This window comes from Triticum dicoccoides, chromosome 4B (assembly GCF_002162155.2).
Source record: "Triticum dicoccoides isolate Atlit2015 ecotype Zavitan chromosome 4B, WEW_v2.0, whole genome shotgun sequence".
NCBI lineage: Eukaryota > Viridiplantae > Streptophyta > Magnoliopsida > Poales > Poaceae > Triticum > Triticum dicoccoides.
Window position 1 is genome coordinate 10,259,492 of NC_041387.1, and position 8,784 is coordinate 10,268,275.

Genomic DNA, 8,784 nt, shown 5'->3' on the forward strand with positions numbered 1-8,784 from the left:
TGAGGCGTTCAGGCGCACAGCGGGCATGGCTGTTTGTTCCGCCCACTGTAGTGAGCGCCTGAGCGGGGAACCTACGGCGGCCGCTAGTCCGATCCCGTGGCCGTGGAGAACAGTGCTCCGGTAAGATTAAATATCCTATTGATTTTCTAGTACTTGGGTCACAACAAGATATTTTTTGTCCTATTAAATTTGGTAGACCTTTCTTGAATATTGTTTATGCTTAAATTGATTGTATTAAAGAGAAGGTTAAGGTTAAGTTTGGCGACGAATCTCATAAACCAGACAACCTCATGATAAAGATTTGCCTAATAAAGATGATACTATTGGTTGATACTATTGTTGTGCCTCCTACTGATCCTTTAGAGCAATATTTGTTAGATCATGAAAATGATACACATATGAATGAAAGAAATGAAATAGATAAAATATTCTTTAGGGAAGAACATATCCTTAAACATAATTTGCCTGTTGAAATCTTGAGAGATCCTCCTCTGCCTAAGGGTGATCATGTGTTTGAGTTAAATAAACTCTCGGGTACTTTGAAATATGCTTATCTTGATGAAAAGAAGATATATGTTGTTATTATTAATGCTAACCTTTCAGTGCATGAAGAGAAGAGAATTTTGAAAACTCTAAAGAAACATCATGCTGCAATTGGATATACTCTGGATGATCTTAAATGCATTAGTACTTCTTTGTGTCATGATACGTCTCTGTCGTATCTATATTTTTTTATTGTTCCATGCCAATAGTATACAACTTTTACATACTTTTGGCAACAATTTATAAGATTTATTGGACTAACCTATTGATCCAATGTCCAGTGTCAGTTCCTGTTTGTTGCAAGTTTTTAGTTTCGCAGAATACCATATCAAACAAAGTCCAAACGCGATAAAAATTTACGGAGAATTATTTTGGAATATTTGTGATTTTTGGGAGGTGGAATCAGCGCAAACGGGGGCCCATAGCCACCACGAGACAGCAGGGTGCGCCCTAGGGCCCAGGCACGTGGTGGTGGGTTGTGCCCTCTTCGTAAGTCGGTTGGAGCTCTTCTTCGGGCGCAAGGAAGCCTATATCCGAAAAAAAACCGTGTTAAAATCTCAGTGCAATCGGAGTTACGGATCTCCGGGAATATAAGAAACAGTTTCCGGCCAGAAAACAGGAATGCGAAACAGACGAGAACAGATAGGGAGATCCAATCTAGGAGGGGCTCCTGCCCCTCCGCCGCCATGGCAACCATGGACCAGAGGGGGAACTCTCCTCCCATCTAGGGGGAGGCCAAGGAAGAAGAAGGAGGGGGCTCTCTCCCCCTCTCTCCCGGTGGCGCCAGAACGCCACTTGGGCAATCATCGTGTGACCACAATCTACTCCAATAACTCCGTCATCTTCACCAACATCTTCATCACCTTCCCCCATCTATATTCCGTCCACTCTCCCGCAACTCGCTGTACCCACTACTTGAACATGGTGCTTTATGCTTCATACTATTATCCAATGATATGTTGCCATCCTATGATGTCTAAGTAGATTTTTGTTGTCCTACCAGTAATTGGTGAATTGCTATGGTTAGTTTAATTTGCTTGTGAGTATGTTGCTGTCCTTTGGTGCCCATCATATGATCGTGCGTGTGGATCACACCATAGGGTTAGTTGTATGTTGATAGGACTATGCATTGGAGGGCAAGGGTGACAGAAGCTTCAGCCTACCATAAAAATTGATGCATACGGGATTGAAGGGGGACCAATATATATCTCAATGCTATGGTTGGGTTTTACCTTAACGAACGTTAATATTTGCAGATGCTTGCTAATAGTTCCAATCATAAGTTCATGGAATTCCAAGTAAGGGACGAGATGCTAGGAGTGGCCTCTCCCACATAAAAACTTGCTATCGGTCTAGTAACTTAATCAATTGCTAAGGGACAATTCCGCAAATCCTACCACCACTAAACCACACTCATTTTACTAAACTTAATTGTTTCTTTATTTAAAGAACATTTCATGTTATTTATTATCTTGCAAACCTATCTACACCTACAAAGTACTTCTAGTTTTATTCTTGTTCTAGGTAAAGCAAACGTTAAGTGTGCGTAGAGTTGTATCGGTGGTTGATAGAACTCCAGGGAATATTTGTTCTTCCTTCAGCTCCTCGTTGGGTTTGACACTTTTATTTACAAAAAGGCTACAAATGATCCCCTATACTTGTGGGTTACCAGTCAACAAAAAATTCATATGGAGCTAGATGCTAAACATGTTGTTGATCACCAAGGTCGCTTAAATCCTAAGATGAAGGATGTGGTAACAAATGAAATATTAATGCTTCTAGAGGCAGGTATAATCTATCATATAGTTGATAGTAGATGAGTAAGTCATGTTCATTATGTCCCTAAGAAAGGTGGCATTACCATTGTCTATAATGATAAAAATGAACTTATACCACAAGGAGTTATAACTGGTTATAGGGTGGTAATTGATTTTATAAAATTTAAAAAGGATACTACAAGGATCGTTATCCTTTGCCTTTTATCGATCAAATGATAGAAAGATTGTCTAAGCATAAGCATTTTTTGCTTTCTGTATTTGTTGGGGATATAACCCAGAGGAGTGACCCGCCCAGAAGGGACCGGGTTACACCGTTGGTGACTCGATATGAAGAAGGACCAGGACTTGGAGGTGGCCCAAGACCCGGAAGTGCGAGTTGCTCAATGGTGACTTGCCTGATAAGGCAAGGCGACTTAGAAACCACGCTGGTCACTGTAAGTGCATCTAGTGTCACCCCTAGTTGGTTTGGAGTATTGACGACAAACTTGGTTGAGGGACTAATGTGTTTGTGAGAATTGCAGGATAACACAGGTAGTAGTCCCATATTGATTCGGTTTACCTACCAGAGATGACCCCTAATGTGATACACTTAATGTGAGATATGTCTCGGATGCATTGCATGCATGTATGCTTCCGCACACGCTGACCTTATTAATTTTATCATTTTCTGAACTGTCTAAGATAATGTAATCATTGGTGTATGTACATTCCTTGAAAGTTTCCTAAACAGTATTTCTTTTATTTTCTTTTTTCCTTCCCTTTTTTCTATTTCTTTCATTTTCATTTACTTTTCTATATATTTTTCACTTTATTTTCCTTTCCTTAGTAGTAGCGATTTCCGCGTAAAACACGCTGCTACAACAGTCTTAGCAGCAGCGCGCTTTCCCTAAGCACACTACTACTATTGGTAGCATGTCGAGAATAGTAGGGGTATTGTAGTAGTAGCGCTTCTTTCACGAGACACGCTACTGCTAGAAACTTAGCTGCAGCGCGTTTAGTTCACACGCGCTAGTGGTAAATTGTAGTAGCGCTTCTTTTTAGCCCGCGCTACTGGTAAGTTTCCGTGTGTAAGGTTTTTCCTAGTAGTGTTTTTCTTCAAACTAGTGGTCTTGTTAACCATCAACACTTGATGCTCCTTCTTGATTTCTACCTCCGCAATCTTTAGCATTGCGAAGAGCTCGGAAATTGTCTTTTCCATCCCTTGCATATTATAGTTTATCACGAAGCCTTTATAGCTTGGTGACAGTGATTGAAGAACTCTGTCAATGACACTATCATCAGGAAGATTAACTCCCAGCTGAGTCAAGTGGTTATGGTACCCAGACATTCTGAGTATGTGTTCATCGACATAACTGTTCCCCATCTTGCAGCTATAGAATTTGTTGGAGACTTCATATCTCTCAACTCGGGCATTTGCTTGAAATATTATCTTCAACTCCTGGAACATCTCATATGATCCATGACGTTCAAAACGCTTTTGAAGTTCCGATTCTAACCCGTAAAGCATGTCACACTGAACTATCGATTGCTAAATGAATAGATGATTTTTGTAGCTTTATCGGGCTCAGGAAGCTATTATCCCTCTCATCAATTGTTAAATGAATTAACCTATCACAATGTTTATATTAATACATCATCCAAAATAAATTAAATAAATTTAGCCAATGCATCTTGACGAAACATAAATTAATACACTTAACATGAGATTTGTCTCGGATGCATTGCACGCATGTATGCTTCCGCACACGCTCACATTATTAATTTTATCATTTTCTGAACTGTCTAAGATAATGTAATCATTGGTGTATGTACATTCTTTGAAAGCTTCCTAAACAGTATTTCATTCACTTTCGATAGTGCTTTCCTTGTTTAGCATCTGCATGTTGTTAAATACAATCAATATGATTTGTACACTGGAAATAATTTCTTGCTTCGAGTCTTTGTTATATTACCCACAAAATCATTTTTTTTCATATAATTTGAATACATGTGCCCATAATATCTTTCATGTGATATTTATGTGGTCCTTTAAAATTGTAATTCTTTTCAGCTGGCAACTTCTCGTGTTGCTTCTCACCATTTTTTTATTTTTTTATTATTGGGGTAATAATAGTCTCCCTATACAGATTGGACTGCATTTATCCTCTAGCTATGTTTTTTTCAAGACTTGCCTCTGGCCATGTCAACGTACGTGAGATTATTTAGGTATATGTGAGCGCGCTTCTCTTTTTTCCTCTCCTATTCTCTCGCTATGTTTTTTCTAAGACTTTCCTGTGGCCATGTACGTCCGTGAGATGGTTTATTTGGTCTCCCACAAAAACAAATCGTTTATTAGGTATATGCAGCGTGTCTGTTGTTGCCTCTTCTATTATAAAAAAGTAAAAATAAATCCAAAATGGACTTGGTTTCTAGCTGCCCTTCTCATGCACGTTATGGTTGTTCCACTTTTGCATCTCAGATCCATGTACGACCGTTTGTGCAGAACGATATCTGTACTATTATTTGTATGTTATACGTTTACATCTTAAAATCCTAGCCCTTAATATCTAAAATTAGTGGTTGAGATAATTTAATATGTGTGGATGAACGTGATGGCTTATTTGTCTTTTGCCTTAATTATATAATAGATAGATAGATTGGGCTAAGAAACTTGATGATACTCTCTGGGTGTACAGGAGTGCTTATAAAATCCTATGCGCATGTCTCCTTACAAAATGGTTTATGTGAAAGCTTATTGATATTGTTTTGTGACATTTTTTGGATCTTCTTCCGCAGGGTCATTGAATTGGTCATAGTCCTCCTTGTCATCACTTTTGTGCATTCCGACAATACTCCTCTTTTCTCTCCAATAGACCACACGCTAGGATTTATTGGGTTGGTTGTATAAAAACATTGGGACAAAGTGATGGTCATTACCCCACGGCTCATTTAAGCCACGTATTGGTTGCACGTTCACAGACTCATTTTGTGGTGTGGTATAACCATGGTACTGACATAATCATCTTCTCGAAGTACTTGTTTCACCCATCTAACATGAAACATGGCATCCACGTACTTAAGTTCCAAAATCACTTCAATCTTGCCGTAGTGCTTGTTCCTTAGTTCACCAGTGCATGCCTGTTGCGACACCCCTGAGTTCCGGTATACAACTTTTAGCTTGTCTCTGTCCTCCGTATAGAATGTGTATCCATTAGGCTTGGTATGTGATAATATTCATCACTGGTCCCGATACCAAGGTGAACATCGCCTTAGCTTTGTCATCATTTTCTGTCCACGGATTATCTTACATGTATGTCCTGAACCAATCCACAAATTTTCTGTTGTGCTCTTTCCTTAATTTATTGTTGGACCGGTTTATCCCACATACCCTATACTCTTCTCTCAAGTCTACCATGTGCTTTTTTCCTGGCATATGGGGTGACACACCTAACGTGTTGTAACACCACGTTGTGCGCTCTGGTGTACTTCTTACACGCGTAGCGAGCTACTCCCTCCGTCTTATAATACAAGACGTTTTTGAGAGCTATGTTAGCTTCCAAAACTGTCTTATATTATAGGGACATTTTTTAGAGCTATATTAGTTTGCAAAAGTGTTTTATATTATGGTACAGAGGGAATAGAAAATTGACTTCTACATAACACGATGTGCAACGTGATGGATCGGATGTCAAGCATTGTGTCCCATGCGAAAGAGATGGAACGAACATTCGTTTTCAAGTTCCAAAAAGATATGGGGTTTCCTTATGTTTACGGGATAATATTGAACTGAAAAATCAAGTATTTACTTGAATCTAACCTTTGCTTGTTTAGTTTAGATTTCAAATCAACTCGACCACTGCAGAAGAAATCGCATCAACAGAATAATAATAAAAGAGTAACAGAATAAAATACCATGGCATGCATTGGATAAAATTAAGGAATAGCACAAAAAAAAGGAATAGTAGTACTATATTAAATCTGGAAGGAACAGCTCACACATAGATGTTCGTGATCGAACACGAACGTTGGACAAATTAGTTGGTCGATCGATCAGCAAACTACTACCACCTTACGAAAATCAACGTAGAATCCCCTAAAAAAAAGAAAAAAAATCAATGTGGAATTGAACGAACCTATCTACGAGTCTCCCACGTCCCCTTGTGTTTTCGACAACGTGGTAGTACTCATGAAAGAAAAGTACCAAAGGAATATACAGGCCCAGGCAACACCTATGCCTATGCCCTCCGCGACGGACGCACCATGGTCGAGCTTGGTCCCAGGATAGTTTCTATGGAAGAACGCCTTGAGGCCGATTGAGATGAGGTGTAGCGCGATAGCGAAGAAGAGCAGCATCCACGTGCACGCCAACCCGGTGTGCTCGCTCGGCTCCGCCACCATCGCCGCGAGCTCGTCGTCGTCCTTCTTGGGAACAGGATTCTCGACGTCGGCCATTGGAGGTACCTCCTTCTTTTGCTAGGCGACCCTCGGTCGACGATCGATCGAGCTAGTAGGCAGGGGCGTCGATGATGAGATGAGATGCGATCGTTGCAAAAGAGAAGAGGTAGCCTGCGTCCTAGGCTTCTTTCGGTGTACTAGATGACCCGGTGCGCCAAATGGCGCAAAGACCCATTTGAAACCATGTTCGCGTTGAAAATATTTGCCTTTTTAGTAACTTTATGTTTGATCAAGGATGGAGACCATGTCAAACCCGGAGTGTTTTGGACGTGTATTTGGACAATGGGCCATTTGGCTCTATGTTACCCAAGTAAGGTGCAACGTACAAATTCAAGCATCAAGGGTAATGATTCTAAACCTTTTATAACTGGAATCTTTGCATTTGTTAGTAACTTTGAGTTTTAGCAAGCACTGAGGGTAATCATTCTAAACCTTTTATATGGAAAATTAAGGAATATCTATGTTCAAACTATATACTTTAGCATGTGAAACTAATAAAAACCAAGAATCTGCATGATATGCTATATAGGCATGGTTTAAAGGTCTTTTTGGCTTTTTCTATGTTGGATGCTCTATGATGAGTAAAAGAACCTAACTATTTATCTCAGATCAAATGCTATAGATTTCACACGGAGCTCATGCGGCCCACTGACGTTTGCTGGGCTAGGCCTAACCAGTTAAAAGGGGTTGTCAAGGAGAATATGATATATACAAAGTCGTTTTTGTGGATATTGGGGTGAGTGTATCACCACATCATTTGCTGATTCAGGAGAGGCCACAACGGGGTGTCTGTCAACTGATACCGAGCCTGTTGAGCGACTATAAGTGAACTTCATGAAAGAAAACTTAAGTTCAAAAAAATCGTAAAGAAAACTTTGCTTGACTGAAAAGGAAATTTTACGCTAGAGAATGTACTGAAACAACATGTGAAGAACACATCAGATAAAGTTTGGCAAGGCTACTCGAGTAGATATTTGACAAACGCTCTAGCAAGGTTGATTCTCTGCTTCTATATAATTATTATAATATTCTTCCTGGGTGTTACATACATAGAATTTGCTTCATACAACTTGAAGAGATTACACGAACGCTTTGGCAAGGGTACTTGACCAGCCAAAGGCTCTAGTTTTTAAACCATGCCTACATAACAGCACTTTGTCTTTGTTTGGTTAAGCTGTTCAGCGGTGTCTTCGGTAGCGGTCAGAGAAGCTACATCTGCAGTGTCACCGTCAACCTAACACAACAAAAAGAAATTCAGGTCCATCAAAGAAAGATGAGTGTATACAGGAAACAAAAGGCAGAAAAGGAGCAGCCCAAGGCTAAGCTGATTGGCGTCTTGATTTTGATTTCTCTTGACAGGATTGGTGAATAAAACACGTGTGGCACCATGGGTATTGCAAGATGATTTACTATTGAAGAGAGAAAAAGCATGAATCAAAGATTTAGTACAAAAAAGCAAGACGAATTGAAATAAAAAAGGCAAGTCCAGACATAGTACCCTGCACCTGCAGCTGAAGGGGTAACCTTGTTCATTTTTTGAGTCGGTGTCCATGACTACATGCACAAATGCAGATGGTCAGAAAAGAAATAAGTTGGAGATCAGCAAGTTGTGTGGATCAGCACAAATGTAGGAAACACAGCTTATTTATATACCTCAGTTGGTGGTGGATCATCACAGACGCAGAGCATCATATAAGAGTATAATGAAACAAAGCTAATGCATCAAAGTGAGAAAGGAAGGGAGCAAACCTTGGTGAATAGACCAAGGAAGAAGCATACGTGGTCAGAACTGAAAAAATCATATAGCCTACTCCAACATGGCTGAATAGATGGCTCCCAAGCAAAAAACTTACAAATCTACAACAACACAGCCGGATATCAAGATTCTTAGAATGAATGCGTGAACTAAAAAACCCAAAAAGAATCATATCGCATTCCAAAAGTACTATATAAACATACCAAAACAGTCAGGACAAACGTCTAAACCATAAGACCAAACAAACAATCTGACCCATGAACAAATAAAGAA

At 39.8% G+C, this 8,784-nt stretch overlaps 1 long non-coding RNA gene across 3 annotated transcripts in view; it reads right to left on the reverse strand.

Moving 5' to 3' along the window:
• Nucleotides 1-7,670: 7,670 nt before the first annotated feature.
• LOC119294554 overlaps nucleotides 7,671-8,784 on the reverse strand; it is a 2,159-nt gene continuing 1,045 nt past the window's right edge. The window contains exons 3-5 of one of the 3 annotated variants that reach the window (XR_005143450.1): nucleotides 8,505-8,612; nucleotides 8,254-8,309; nucleotides 7,671-7,989 (exon numbers count right to left, since the gene is read on the reverse strand). This is a non-coding gene — a long non-coding RNA (uncharacterized LOC119294554). The other 2 variants (XR_005143452.1, XR_005143451.1) reach the window with 2 other exon arrangements.